Raw genomic sequence first — 13,523 nt, forward strand, 5'->3', positions numbered from 1 at the left:
CATGCATAGTAGAACCCTCCGAGGGTGGGGCTGGGATGCCCACTAGCTCAGGCACCACTATAGTCACCAGAATGGAGGTGTGCAGACAGCAAGGGACCAATGAACAGCTACCAAAAGAGAAGAATGTCCACACCTTAATCTCCGCGGTTCTGCCAGGCGTCTGTGGCTACTCCGATCTTTCCCCCACGTGGTCTCACCCAATATGGCGGCTCCTGGAGCAGCCGAGCGTCCCAGACTAGAAAGCAATAGATTTCTTGCTTCTGCCACAAATTCCCCCAGCTGTGAGCCTTCCAACCTTCTAAGTATTCCTTTATACATGGTTCAGAGTTTGGGACCAGCCCCTGAGCCTGCTTGGTCAGGTATTCTGTGTTGTTGTTGGCGGAGCTCTCTGCTATACGTCCACCCGATCCGCCATCTTGTTTGTTCTGGAGAAATTTTCTTCCAGTAGCTCTTTGACTATTTCCTCTGTGAACTTGTGTGATTTTTCTTGCTCTGGAATGCCTATAATTCTTAAATTATTCCTGTTCATGTTGTCCAACATGAATCTCAGACTTTCCTCCGAATTTTTTATCTTTTTTTGTGTTTGTTCTTCTATTTTAGTGGTATTGAAAAACTTTTCTTCCCGCTCACTGATTCTTCCTTCCATCTCATCTGTTCTACTCCTCTGCCCTTTCACAGTGTTTTCTATTTCTGCCATTTTTTTTTGACTGTTTGTACCTCTTTCTTTAGACTTTGCATTGTTTCCAATGCTGTATCTATCTTGTTTGATTGTTCTTGTAGCACTTTCCTGACTTCTTCCTTATTTTTCTTAACTCCATTGTAAAGTGTTTTGAAACATTTTATAATCATTTTCCTGAATTCTTTCTCAGGCATTTCCAGGGCCTGCCCTCCTTCCAGAATGGAGTCCAGATCTACTTCTGGGTCATTTGTCTCAGATATTTTATCTTTTTTCTGGACATGTGCTGATATGGTCATCTGTTTTTGCTTCTTGGACATGTTTGATGTTTATCTGTGGCCCTAATGCTTAAATTAGTATGTATTGTGGTACTTTTTATTTTTTTTTATGCTTTCTGGTTTCTTACAGGAAGATGTGGTCAGGGTATGGTCTTCCCTTTTCGCTCTTCTTATTGCTTGACTCAGAGTAACTTTCACAGGTGCTGCCTGTTTCCTTGGTATCTGGTAGCTGGTATTGGTTATTGCCTGGGTTTTGGTGTTTAATACAGTGTGAGTGTAGCTTGGCTATTTGGCAGCAGTTGCTGACTCTTCTAATGTAGAATAGGGAGACAAAGAGTCCTCCAATAGCAGAAGGGAGGCTTGTAACAACCAAACAACAGCAGCTGGGTAAAAAACAATGTCAGAATCAAAAGCAAAAATGAAAATGGGAAAAAAGAGAGATAGAGAAAAGAAAAGAAAAAATAAAACCCAGAAGAAAATAATGCGGGACCAGTGAGATCAAGGCTTAATACAGCATTCTCAAAGGGAAGGGGGTAGGGGGGAAGAAGAAAGAGAGAAGGAAAAGAAAAAAATTAAAATTATATATTTGTATATATATAATAAAACCAGAAGAAAATGATGTAGCACCAGCCAAAACAAGACTCAATACCATATTCTCCACTCACAAAAAAAGAAGGAGTGGTGTGCAGGAGACAAAGAGGAAGAAGCAATGAAAAAAGAATGAAAGGGAAAAAAATTGTTTTATTATAAACAACAACAACAACAACAATAATAATAATACGAAAATCTGTGGCTTAATGTAGGTATGCCTTTAATGTCCTAACTCTCTTTCGGTCACTCTGCCCTCTTCTCCTTGTTGTTAGGCTCTGTCAAGTCGATTGTGACCTGTAACAACCCTGTATAAGGTTTCTGAGCAGTGGCTTGTGAGCTTGAACCACCAACCCTGCAGTTCAAAAGGCTTTGTGGTGGCGCCCCAGCCCTCAGAGGCATGCTAGGGCTCCTGCTGAACCAGCTATAAAAGGGAGACCTAGATAGGGTTCCTAAGGAGCAGCTGGTGAGCTTGAACCACCAATCTTGCAGTTCATAAAGCTCTGTAGTATGCCGTCTCAACCCTCAGAACCATGCCCAGGTTCTTGCTAGACCAGTGCAAGAATGCAGACCCAGATAGGTGCACTTCCGCATCTCAGACTGGGCTGAGCGCGTGGCTTCCTGAGGATTGGCTGGTGGACATGAATCACCACCTTTGTCGTTCAATAAGCTTTGCAGCAGGGTGGGTCCCACGGTAGTTCTGGGAGGCTGGGCAGGACTCTAGCTTGTTATGGCGTGTGGGCGGGGTCAGCAGGGTGCAGGCGCACTGTCCGAGGTGGAGGGAACAATCCCGTGGGGGAGCCTGGTGGGCCTGGTGGGCAGGGTTGGGTCGCGAGCAATCAGTCAGGCAGTGCGGGGCTAGCGGTGGGTCCTGCGGGCAGGGCGGTGCTCGTGCAAAGTCCTGCAAGCAGTGTGGAGGGGTTGCGGGGGGATTTGGGCGGCTCTTGCGGGGCTCTAATTTGTTATGTTGCGTGGGCGGGGTCAGTGGGGTGTGTGTGCGCTCCGAAGGGCTCGGGTGGTTGCTCGCGGTCTGGTCTAGGTCCCGGAAGGCGGTGGTGTGGGGATCAGGGGTGTAATGGGGTGGGTGAGAGGCCACTTGGCTGTGTGGACACAGTCCTTGCCCAATGACATCAGACAGTCGCCATTTTTTTTTTCATTTTTTTTTTTTTTTTTTTTCCTCTCCTCTCTTTGTTGACTGATTACTCTCTGCCCACTGCAAGCGCCGAAATTACACGGTGGGGCAGATGACCCTCACTTTCTCTTCCCCTTGTCCCCAGTGGTTCCCCCTGTTCAATAATTACTGAAAGCGCTGCTTTCAGCATGAGTTGGTTCCAGCCCCACCCCCCAAGCTCAAAGGATTTGGGGCTGTGCTACACGCAGTGGCGGGTACAAGTTTAGAAAGCCAGTACGGTGATTTTTTTTAAAAAAAGATAGTTTAAGATTTTGACGTACTGAGACTTATGGTGGCTGTAAGGGTATGGGTTAGCCACAGGAAGGTTTTTTTTCATGAATTCCCCTCCCCTGAACCTGGAGCCTCACTCACCCGTGCTGTCTGGCCATCTGGCAAAAATACAATAATCTTTTAAAAGATTATTTACAATAAATACCATTTACAATAATCTTTTAAAAGATGAAATACTTAAGACCCATACAAAGAAAACTTCAAAACACTACTACAAGAAACCAAAAGAGATTTATAAAAATGGAAGAATATACTATAGATAAGAACATGTGAAAATGTCAATACTACATAAAGGAATCTACAGATGTAATGAAATCCCAATCCAGATTCCAACATCATATTTTAAAGAGATGGAAAAAATGATCACGAACTTTATTTGGAAAGAAAAGATACCTTGGATAAGCAAAACACTGCTTAAGAAGAAGAACAATGTCAGAGGGCTCTCACTCCCTGATCTCAAAAATTACTACATAGCCACAATGGTCAAAATAGCCTGGTACTCAAACAATGAAAAAAATACATAGATCAATGGAACAGAATTGAGACCCCAGAAGTAAATCCACCCACATACAATCAATTGATCTTTGACAAAGTGCCAAAACACATTACATGAGGAAGAGATAGTCTCTTCAACAAATGGTGCTAGCAAAACTGGAAATCGATTTTCAGAGGAATGAAACAAGATAAATATCTCACATCATATACAAAACCAAACTCAACATGGATTAAAGACCTAAATGTAAACTCAAGAATAGTAAAGATCATCAATGAAAAACTAGGGGCAGTCTTAGGTGCTCTATGCTATCAAACATTACAAAAATACACACAAACAGTAGACGACAAATAGATGACTGGGATCTCCTATAAACTAGAAACTTAATTACATCAAAAGATTTTTTCAAAAGAATATAAAGGGAGCTTACAGAATGGGAAAAAAATTTTTGTAACGACATATCAGACAAGGGACTAATACCTGAAATTTACAGAAAACTATAACACCCCAAGGAGCTCTGGTAGCGTAGTGGTTACGAATCGGGCTGCAAACCTTAAGGTCAGCGGTTCGAAACTACCAGCCGCTCTGCGGGAGAAAGATGAGGCTTTCTACTCCCGTAAGGATTTACACCCTCGGAAACCCTGTACAGGGTCGCTATGGGTCGGAACCGACTTGATGGCACTTAACAACAACAACATAACACGTGTAAAAGAAAAAGGCAAACAATATAATTAACAAATGGGCACAGGGCATGAACAGACACTTCATCAATAAAAGCATCTAGGCAGCCAACAAATGTATGGAAAAATGTCCATGATCATTAGCCACTTGTTTTTGTTGTTGTTGTTAAGTACCGTGGAGTCGGTTCCGACTCATAGTGACCCTGCACAGGGTTTCTGAGACTGCAAATCTTTACAGGAGCAGAAAGCATCATCTTTTTCCCATGGAACAGCTGGTAGTTTTGAACTGCCGACCTTGAGGTTAGCAGCCCTATTCATAACCACTACGCTACCAGAGCTCTTTCATTAGCCACTGTTGTTGTTAAGTTCTGTTGAGTCGATTCTGACCCATAGCAACCCTGTATAGGGTTTTCTATGGGTCAGCTTGAACTGCCCATAGCTTGAACTGCCCATAGCTTTCACTGGTGAACTTGAACTGCCAATCTTGCAGTTCAAATGGCTTTGCAGTATGGCACATTAACCCGCAGCGCCACACCAGGACTCCTTATCAGCCACTAGAGAGCTGCAAATAAAAACAATGAGATATCATCTCACATCAATATTAACAGTGAATTCAAAGAAACCAAAAATAACAAATACTGGCAAGGGTTTGGAGATACTGGGACCCTCTTACATTGCTTATGGGACTGTAAAATGGTTCCGTCATTCTGGAGTCCTGGTGTGGCTCAATGGCATAAATAACTAGACATTAAGGCCACTTTGAACCACAAGATCGGCAGCTTAAAACTCACCAACTGCTCAATGGAAACCCAATTCAGGGTGGATATGAGTCAGAACTGACTTGATGACACTTAACAACTATGGCAACTGAATGGTATAGTGATTCCTCAGAAAGTTAGAAATAGAAATAATTATGACCCAGCAAACCCTCTACTTGGTATATATCCACAAGAAACATGAGCCAGGACATGAGTAGCTATATGCACACTGATGTTCATCACAGTATTATTCACAGTAACAAAAAGATTGAGACAACCTAAGTGCCCAACAGTGGAAGAATAGGTGAACAAACTTTGGTACATACACGGAATGGAATATTATCCAATGATGAAGAATAACAATGAATCTGCAAAACTCCACATAACTTGGAAGGACCTGGAGGACATTATGCTGAGTGAAATTAGTCAATCACAAAACTACAAATGTTTTATGAAACCATTATTTCAAACTCTTAAGTAAAAGTTACCAGAGGTGGGAGGGAGGGGACAGCAATTCACTGGGTAGAGGGTAGATACATGTTAGCTCGGGTGATGGGGCAGGCAATGTATGAGAAGGAGGAGGACAATACCTAAGGAAAAGGGAGAGCGGCAAAGAATAATGAAGAGAGGTACACATGGACTAAAGGGGATAGAAGTAAATAGTGATATACACATAATCTTGGAAAACAGTGTTCTGTGCATAGGTACATGAATTGGGACATAAGCTGAATGGGTAAGGAAGGAAGAGCGTGGGATATATATATCCCACAAATATATAAATATTTGAAAGAAAAATAAAGAAACATTATTTGATGGTTGTCAGGGGTGGGAGGGAAGGAGAATAGTTCACTGGCTAGAGTGAACTCAGGTGATAGGGAGTGTAATATTTAAAAAGGGGAAGAGCAGGTTGGCTGAAGAATGATGAAGACAAGGAGATATACAAGGGTTAAAGGGGATAGAGGTAAAAAGTGATACATATATAACCTTGGAACAACAACGTTCTTCAAGTGCATACATGGACAGAGACACATGACAAATGGGTATGGGAGGAAGAGTGAAATATATATCCAACAGATGTAAAAGTGTTTCAAAGAGGATATTGGTATTTGAGTGTTACCTCAAGTACCACTCTATAAACAAAACTATAAATGTGTTGGAGCATACACCGGGCAAAATGATGAAAACTTTTTAGATATTATTAAGCATCTTAAAGCAATGAATACCTGGGCCTGAGGGCTTAGGACCACAGTCTCAGGGGACACCATGGTCAATTGGCATAACATAGTCTACAAAGACAAAGTTCTATATATTACTTTGGTGAACAGCATCTGGGATATTAAAGGCTCATGAGCAGCCATCTAAGGTGCTCTAGACAGAGAGTGTTGAGAATCAAAGATGCTTGAATTAATTAGTATGTGGACTAATGGAATACGTGAACATCAGTCTTCATGATTCCGAGACCAGAAAAATTGATGGTACCAAGCTACCAGTGCCAAGAGCTCTGAAAGGGATCACATTAGAAGTTCCTGGATAGAGCAGCAGAATTTGTGGAACAAAGCTCAAAATTATTTTAAATTAAAAAAAAAAAAAGGACCCGGCTTAGTGGTCAGAAAAAGACTGGAGGAACCTGAGTCTATGACCTTCAATCACACTTGAGGCCTGGAGAGGAATTCACCCTCATGGCCCAACTTTCAGCCAAGCAGTAGATAGCCATATAGGGGAAACAATAAGACTAGGGTATGCTCACTATGAATAAGAGAGCAGTCAATCATTCAAAATCAATGGGGCAACATGTACCTAAAGACAATGGTGAGAAGGGATAGGAAAGTGGATGGAATGGAAATAGGAGCCACAGAGAGGAAGCAGAATAACTGTTGTTCCATGGAGGGGATTGCAATCATTGAGATAAAACAAAGTGTATGATTTGTTGAATGCAAAACTAATGGATCTTGTATGTAAACCTTCACTTAATTCACAATAAAAAATTAAACAAACAAACAAATAAAGGAGATGGAAGATGTAGACAGAGTCACTGTATCAAAAAGAAGTGGTCAATGTTCAATCATTTCATCAAGAACTATGGTAATGAAGGAAGAATTCCAAGCTGCATTGAGGGTATTGGCAAAAAGCAAGGATCCAGGAATTGATGGAAGACAAATTGAAATCTTTCAGCAAACTTGCAGCACTGGAGGTGTTCACTCATCTATGCAAAGTAATTTGGATGACAGCTACCTGGCCAACCAATCAAAAGAGATCTATATTTGTGGCCATTCCAAAGAGAGGCGATCCAATAGAATGCAGAAATCATTGAACAACATCATTAATATCACATGCAAGCAAAATTTTGCTAAAGATAATTCAAAAGTGGCTTTAACAGTACACCGACAGGGACCTGCCAAAAACTCAAGTCAGATTCAGAAGAGGACGTGGAACTAGGGGTATAATTGCTCACGTCAGATGGATCTTGACTGAAAACAGAATTCTAGAAAGATGTTTCCTTGTGCTTTACTGAGTATGCAAAGGCTTCCCCCCGCAAGATATTAAATATTTTTATTGAATATACCTGATCACGGATGATGCATAAATTTTTATCCCGTCTAGAATTTTATCTGATACCATTAATTCAAATTAGATATATTGCATTGTTGTTGTTGTGATGTGCCGTGGAGTCGATTCCGACTCATAGCGACCCTACACAGGGTTTCCGAGGCTGTAAATCTTTACGGGAGCAGACCGCCTCATCTTTCTCCCGCAGAACCGCTGGTAGTTTCGAACTACTGACCTTGCGGCTCGCAGCCCAATTCGTAACCACTATGCTACCAGAGCATAGGACGTGCCAACAACCACTTTTATAACCAAATAAATTGTTTAATTGCTTCGGTAACCATTTAATGGTGAATTCTAGGTCTTAACATAGTAACTGTCAGTTCAATTATACCATGATGTCTGAAAATGGCTTCTCTGTACCCAAGCAGTCCTCTAAGGCTATATAAGTAAATTGAATGGAATCTGGCATCATCCTGAAGGAATTCTAAACTTCACACTGTGGGGTAGTTTATCAAGATGGCTTCAGAGTAGACTAACTTTACACAGCACATTAAAAAAAAAGACATTTAGTCAGTGTCCTTATCAGGCTATCACATTTAGCAATCAATAGCATACGTACAGGGGGAGGGGGAGAATCTACATTAAAACCCTTTGTTGGAATGCTTTATACTTGCCACAGAACAGAAACTAAAATAGACTGTTACACAATTAGTCATAAACGCAGTCCTTAAGTTGTTTTTCTTCTTTTTTGCCCATACACATGATTTTTGTCTAAAACATGTCTTCTTTGTAGCAGCTATGCTCTGCCACCACTGTGCTTGGCTGAGTTCACAGATCTGTTGTAACCTGTTGTTTCCCTGTCACTTCTCTGGCTCTGGTCTCTTGCTAAGCTTTGTTTCCTGACAATCCTTAAAACCTTCTGCCACGCCCATAGCTACTGCTGCTGCTTGAACTGTCATAGCCATCTTGGTTTTGTGGTTTGGCACAATATTGACCTCCACCACCATAAGGGCCAGAGCTTCTGCCTCCAAAATTTCCTCCCTTCATGGGTCCAAAATTTGTAATTACCAAAATCATTATAGCTTCCACCACTTCCAAAATTGCTTCTGTCATTACCAAATCCATTATAACCATCCCCACTGCCTCCATCTCCACCACGACCATGGCTGCCACCAAAGCCACCTCATCCACTGAAGTTTCCTCCACGACCAAATTTGTCATTCCCACCCATACCACCTCTACGGCTATCACCAGTGTTTCCAGAACCACTTCAACCTCTTTGAGTGGAGGAGGCGCTGGGCATCTCTTGCTTTGACAGGGCTTTCCTTACTTCACAGTTGGGCCATTCACAGTATGGTACTTCTGAATAACAATCTTATCTACAGAGTCATGGCCATCAAAGGTTACAAAAGCAAAGCCCATCTTCAGTCTCTTCATATTGCTCAAAATAATCTCTTAGGTGATACTCTTCAGTGTCTTCCTTAATACCACCAACAAAAATCTTTTTCACAGTTAAGTGGACACCTGGTCTTTGAGAGTCTTCGTGTGAAACAGCCCACTTTGGTTCCACCACACTTCCATCCACCTTGTGTGGCCTTGCATTATGGCTGCATCCACCTCCTCCACAGTAGAGTAAGTGACAAACCCAAAGCCTCTGGAGCACTTGGTGTTTGGATCTTTCATCACCACACAGCCCGTAAGTGTCCCTCATTGCTCAAAATGGCTCCTCAGGCTTTCATTTGCTGATTTGAAGCTCAACCCTCTGAAGAAGAGTCTCTCCAGCTTTTATGGCTCTTTAGGGCACTGTGACTTAGATATGATGGCAGTGAGGGAATAAAAGACTAATAATGCTTCCTCTGTACCATCCACAGGCAGAAAGGAGTAGATTAATGAACGTGTCTCTATGCAAAGTCTTTTAACTGTGGATCATGACAAGCTATGGATAAAAAGGTGAAGAATGGACATTCCAGAACACTTGATTGTGCTCATGAGAAATCTGTACATCAACAAAGAGGCAGTCACTCCAACAGGATACAGAATGGTTTAAATTCAGGAAATGTGTGTGCCATGCCTGTGTTCTTTCACATGTCTATTCAATTGGTATTCTGAGCAAATAATCCAAGAAAAAGGATTATATGAAGAAGAACATGGTGTCAGAATTAGAGGAAGGCTCATTAACAACCTACAATATGCAGATGATATAACCTGACTTGCTGAAAGCCAAGAGAACTTAAAATTCTTATCAATGAAGATAAAAGAAGACAGCTTTAGTGTAAAGAAAACAAAAATCCTCACAACTGGACCAATAAATAATATCATGATAAATGGAAAAAAAAGATTGAAGTTGTCAAAGACTTCATTTTGCCTGGATCCACAATGAACACTCATGGAAACAGCCATCAACAAATCAAATGATGCATTGCACTAGGTAAATCTGCTGCACAAGTCCTCTTTAAAGTGTTTAAGAGCAAATATATCTGAGGACTAAGGTGTGCCTGACCCAAGCCAAGGTATTTCCAACTCTCATATGCATGTGAAAGCTGGGCAATTAATAAGGAAGACCATAGAAGAATTGATGCATTTGAGTTATTTGATTCTAACTTAGGTTTAGATCTTTTACCACTTGCTGAGCAATACAAAAAGATAACAACATTAACCTCCATTTACCACCACTTAGCTTTTGGCCTATTGTTGTTATGTATTTTAATTCTACATATGTTTTAAACCAAATAGCGTTACTGTTTGGAACTGTCACTTTATGAACATATTTACTTTTTCTGGTGATCCTTTATTATTTCTTACATTACCATGATTCTAACACAGATAATTTTCCTCCTTTTCTGCTGAGGACCAGCCTTGACAATTTGTGAGAGCTCGGAGGGGGGTACGGAGTCGGTGAAACACACACACACACACACACACACACACAGAATCGATGGGTCGTGAGTCTTAGGCAGATGATGATGACTTCTCTTTACTTAGGCAGATGACTTCTCTTTACTCAAAAGTCTTTTGCTTCTTATATACTACTAGGATTTCTCTATAGTCACATACAATCAATTGCAATTTAACTAAGTATTACATTCTTTGTGTTCAACAAACATTCAGGTTACAACAAAAAGGAAACATCAGAACACTCCCTTGATTCTTATAGTATCCTGTACCTTTGCATCCCCTGATTATGCTGATAACATCAGGTTTATTTCTGTAACTCTTTTTGTTCTTCTCTAATCCTCCCAAAAATGTCAAATCAACTTTTAAGCAAAGTTCTATATTTTAACTTGCATTTTTATTCTCATCTACCACTTCTTATAGCTTCATTAATCACAATCCATAATCACAACAGTATTTTTATAAAAGTACCTAAAGTTACATAGTAAAAAACAAAGCAGCAATTCCCCTATACTAATAATTTCCCAAAACCTTTAGTTAAATTTCTACCCACCTTCCTACATGTTCCACAGCTCTTGATTGGCTCTCTGCTATCTTCCGGAAGCCTCAGTGTCTCCTGCCCTACTGATTGTAAGATTGTTTCTTTCAGGTGCCTCAGTGTCTACTAAGCAGGATGTAATCTTAAGCTTGAAAAGCTTTTAGCTGATATGGCTTTTCCTAATGGTGAGATTTATTGTTGATGTAAAAAGCAACTATTATAACTTTACATGATTAAATTTAGTGTGAGAGTGTCTAAATGTAATTTTAATTTTTACTATGATTATTGAAAAATTCTACTAAAAACTTCTATAATAAAATCAAGAAAAATAAAAAATAAACTATTCATAAAAGGAAAAAACAGAAACTGCAAGGCCCTTGCATTAGGTTCCCCTTGGGGCTTTGCCAACCAAGGCGACACTCATTGTCGCTTTGCTAAACAATGAGCTTTTCATGCTTAGGGTCTCTCGCAGTTCCGTTCCTTGATGGCATGGCTTCCAACACTTTTCCTCCTTACTATAGTAATTCTTTACTAAATTCAATTAATTTCTTTCTTTTTTCTCGCTTTTAAAGACTCCTTTAGAAATCCTGGTATAATGCTGTAGGATAAGTAAGCACTGGACCAAAAGGTTGGTTTGAATCACATGGTTCAAACTCACCAGCCACTCCTCAGAAACCCTATTCAGAGTCACTACAGGTTGGAACTGACTTGAAGGCACTTAACAACAACATACCACAGAAGTATCCTGTGTAAAAGTAAAATCAAAGAGATTTATTGAAAGACCAGAAAATGTCCACATTTATTGAGTGAAGATGACCACTCTGCTGGACAATAAAGAAGTTTCTTTATCTTACTAAAGCAGGAACTAAACCTACAAAATCATGATTGGCTGAAAAACAATCAGGAAAGTTGGAAGCATCCTATCTGAGAGTAGGCTCTTACTGGGAACTGGTCAATAACATATGTGTGGGATTACCTGACTGGTTGCTCTTGTTGTTAAGCTCAGTTGAGTCAGTTCCGACTCACAATGAACCTGTATATGGCTTCCAAGGAGTGGCTGGTGAGTTTGAACTGCTGACCTTGCCAGTGCTTATCCTACAGTGCCACACCAGGGTACATAATTGTAAGCATACCGGCTTTTCAGTTAATTACAAGATGATCAAAGGACAATGGCAGGACATACTTTTCTGGGAACATGCCATTAAAACTGCTTTCTCAAACATGTATTTTCCTGGAGATCCATTGAAAAGATTTATCCATAATACTGGGCCTTGAGACTGTACAGGTATCATATCCTGAATCTGTCTGACCATAGAGGAAAGACCCCCTGAAAACAGGTTGTGATGTGACATTTGCTCGAACACAGAAAAAACAATGTTTACTTTAGAGCACAGGTTAAGATTAGCAGAGAAATTAAAGAAAAAACTATAAAATGCAACTTTGAGGCTATTCTTGAGAGCATTCCCAGGGTCTCTACACCTCCATCCACCCGGCCCCGTGTGGTTCTTGCTACGATCTTGGCTTCAGCCGGGGCCCATAACTCTGGAGCCGTTGTGTCGTCTGGTTTCGAAGGCTGTGAGCAGAACTTCGCAGTGCTTACTGCGAAGATCACCAGCAAGATTGCAAGGGTTCCCAGACTGCCACCTGACAAGAAGAAACACATGGTTGCAAATGTGGAGAAACAGCTTGAAGAAGCAAAATAATTTCTGGAACAGATGGATTTGGAAGTCCGAGATACCACCGCAGAACAGAGGAATGTGCAGCAACCGAATGAAAAGATACAAGCAAGAAATGGGAAAACTTGAAGCAGATTTTAAAAGGTCACGGATCGCCTACAGTGAAGAAGTATGAATGAGCTCCTAGTGGTTGATGGAAATTCCTTCGAGAACCAGAGGGCACATCAGCTTGACAACTCAGATAGGCTGGAAAGATCATTGCGGAGACTCTAGGCTGCATATCAAATAGCAGTGGAAACTGAGCAAATTGGCCAGGAGATGTTGGAAAACCTCAGTCATGACAGAGAAAAGATACAACTATCACGTGAAAGATTTTAGGAAACAGATGCTAACTTGGGGAAGAGCTCCAGTATTCTCACAGGGATGTTGCAAAGAATCATCCAGAACTGCATCCTGTTGGTTATCCTGGTGGTCATCGTGGTCATCACCATCCTAATGGAGGCCACTATGTCTATCAGAAGACACTGATGGATCTGCTGGCTCTTGATGAGCAGCAAAGATGGCTTGTTCTGAGTAATGAAGACAAAATGGTCATATGAATCTTTCTGTTGACAGGCCCTTCCCTCACTCACTACTGCGTGTGCACGGCCCATGCACAAAGAGTATAAAGATTTCCCGTCCTTGTTTGCATGTGGGTGATTTCCTCTTCTAGTATTCTTGACACCCAGGTTTGCTCTATAGAGGGAGGGAAAGGTGAATGTTTGTTTTATCATTTCATCATCTCACCTACAGAGCCTTGGTGACAGCCTTCCTCATGTCGGGGTCATAGTTTGAGAGAGGAGTTTCCAATGGGTGTGCACTATGGCTGACTGTTTGTCACACATTTCTTACCCTTCTGTGATATCCCAGGATACAAGTGCAGAGAAAATCAGTGA

General features: G+C 41.1%; 1 pseudogene; it reads left to right on the forward strand.

The window, feature by feature from the left end:
• Positions 1 to 9,085: 9,085 nt before the first annotated feature.
• On the forward strand, positions 9,086 to 13,116 carry LOC102813290 (annotated as a pseudogene).
• Positions 13,117 to 13,523: the final 407 nt, after the last annotated feature.

The sequence above is a fragment of the Chrysochloris asiatica genome, unplaced genomic scaffold, assembly GCF_000296735.1.
Source record: "Chrysochloris asiatica unplaced genomic scaffold, ChrAsi1.0 scaffold00062, whole genome shotgun sequence".
In the NCBI taxonomy this organism is placed as follows: domain Eukaryota; kingdom Metazoa; phylum Chordata; class Mammalia; order Afrosoricida; family Chrysochloridae; genus Chrysochloris; species Chrysochloris asiatica.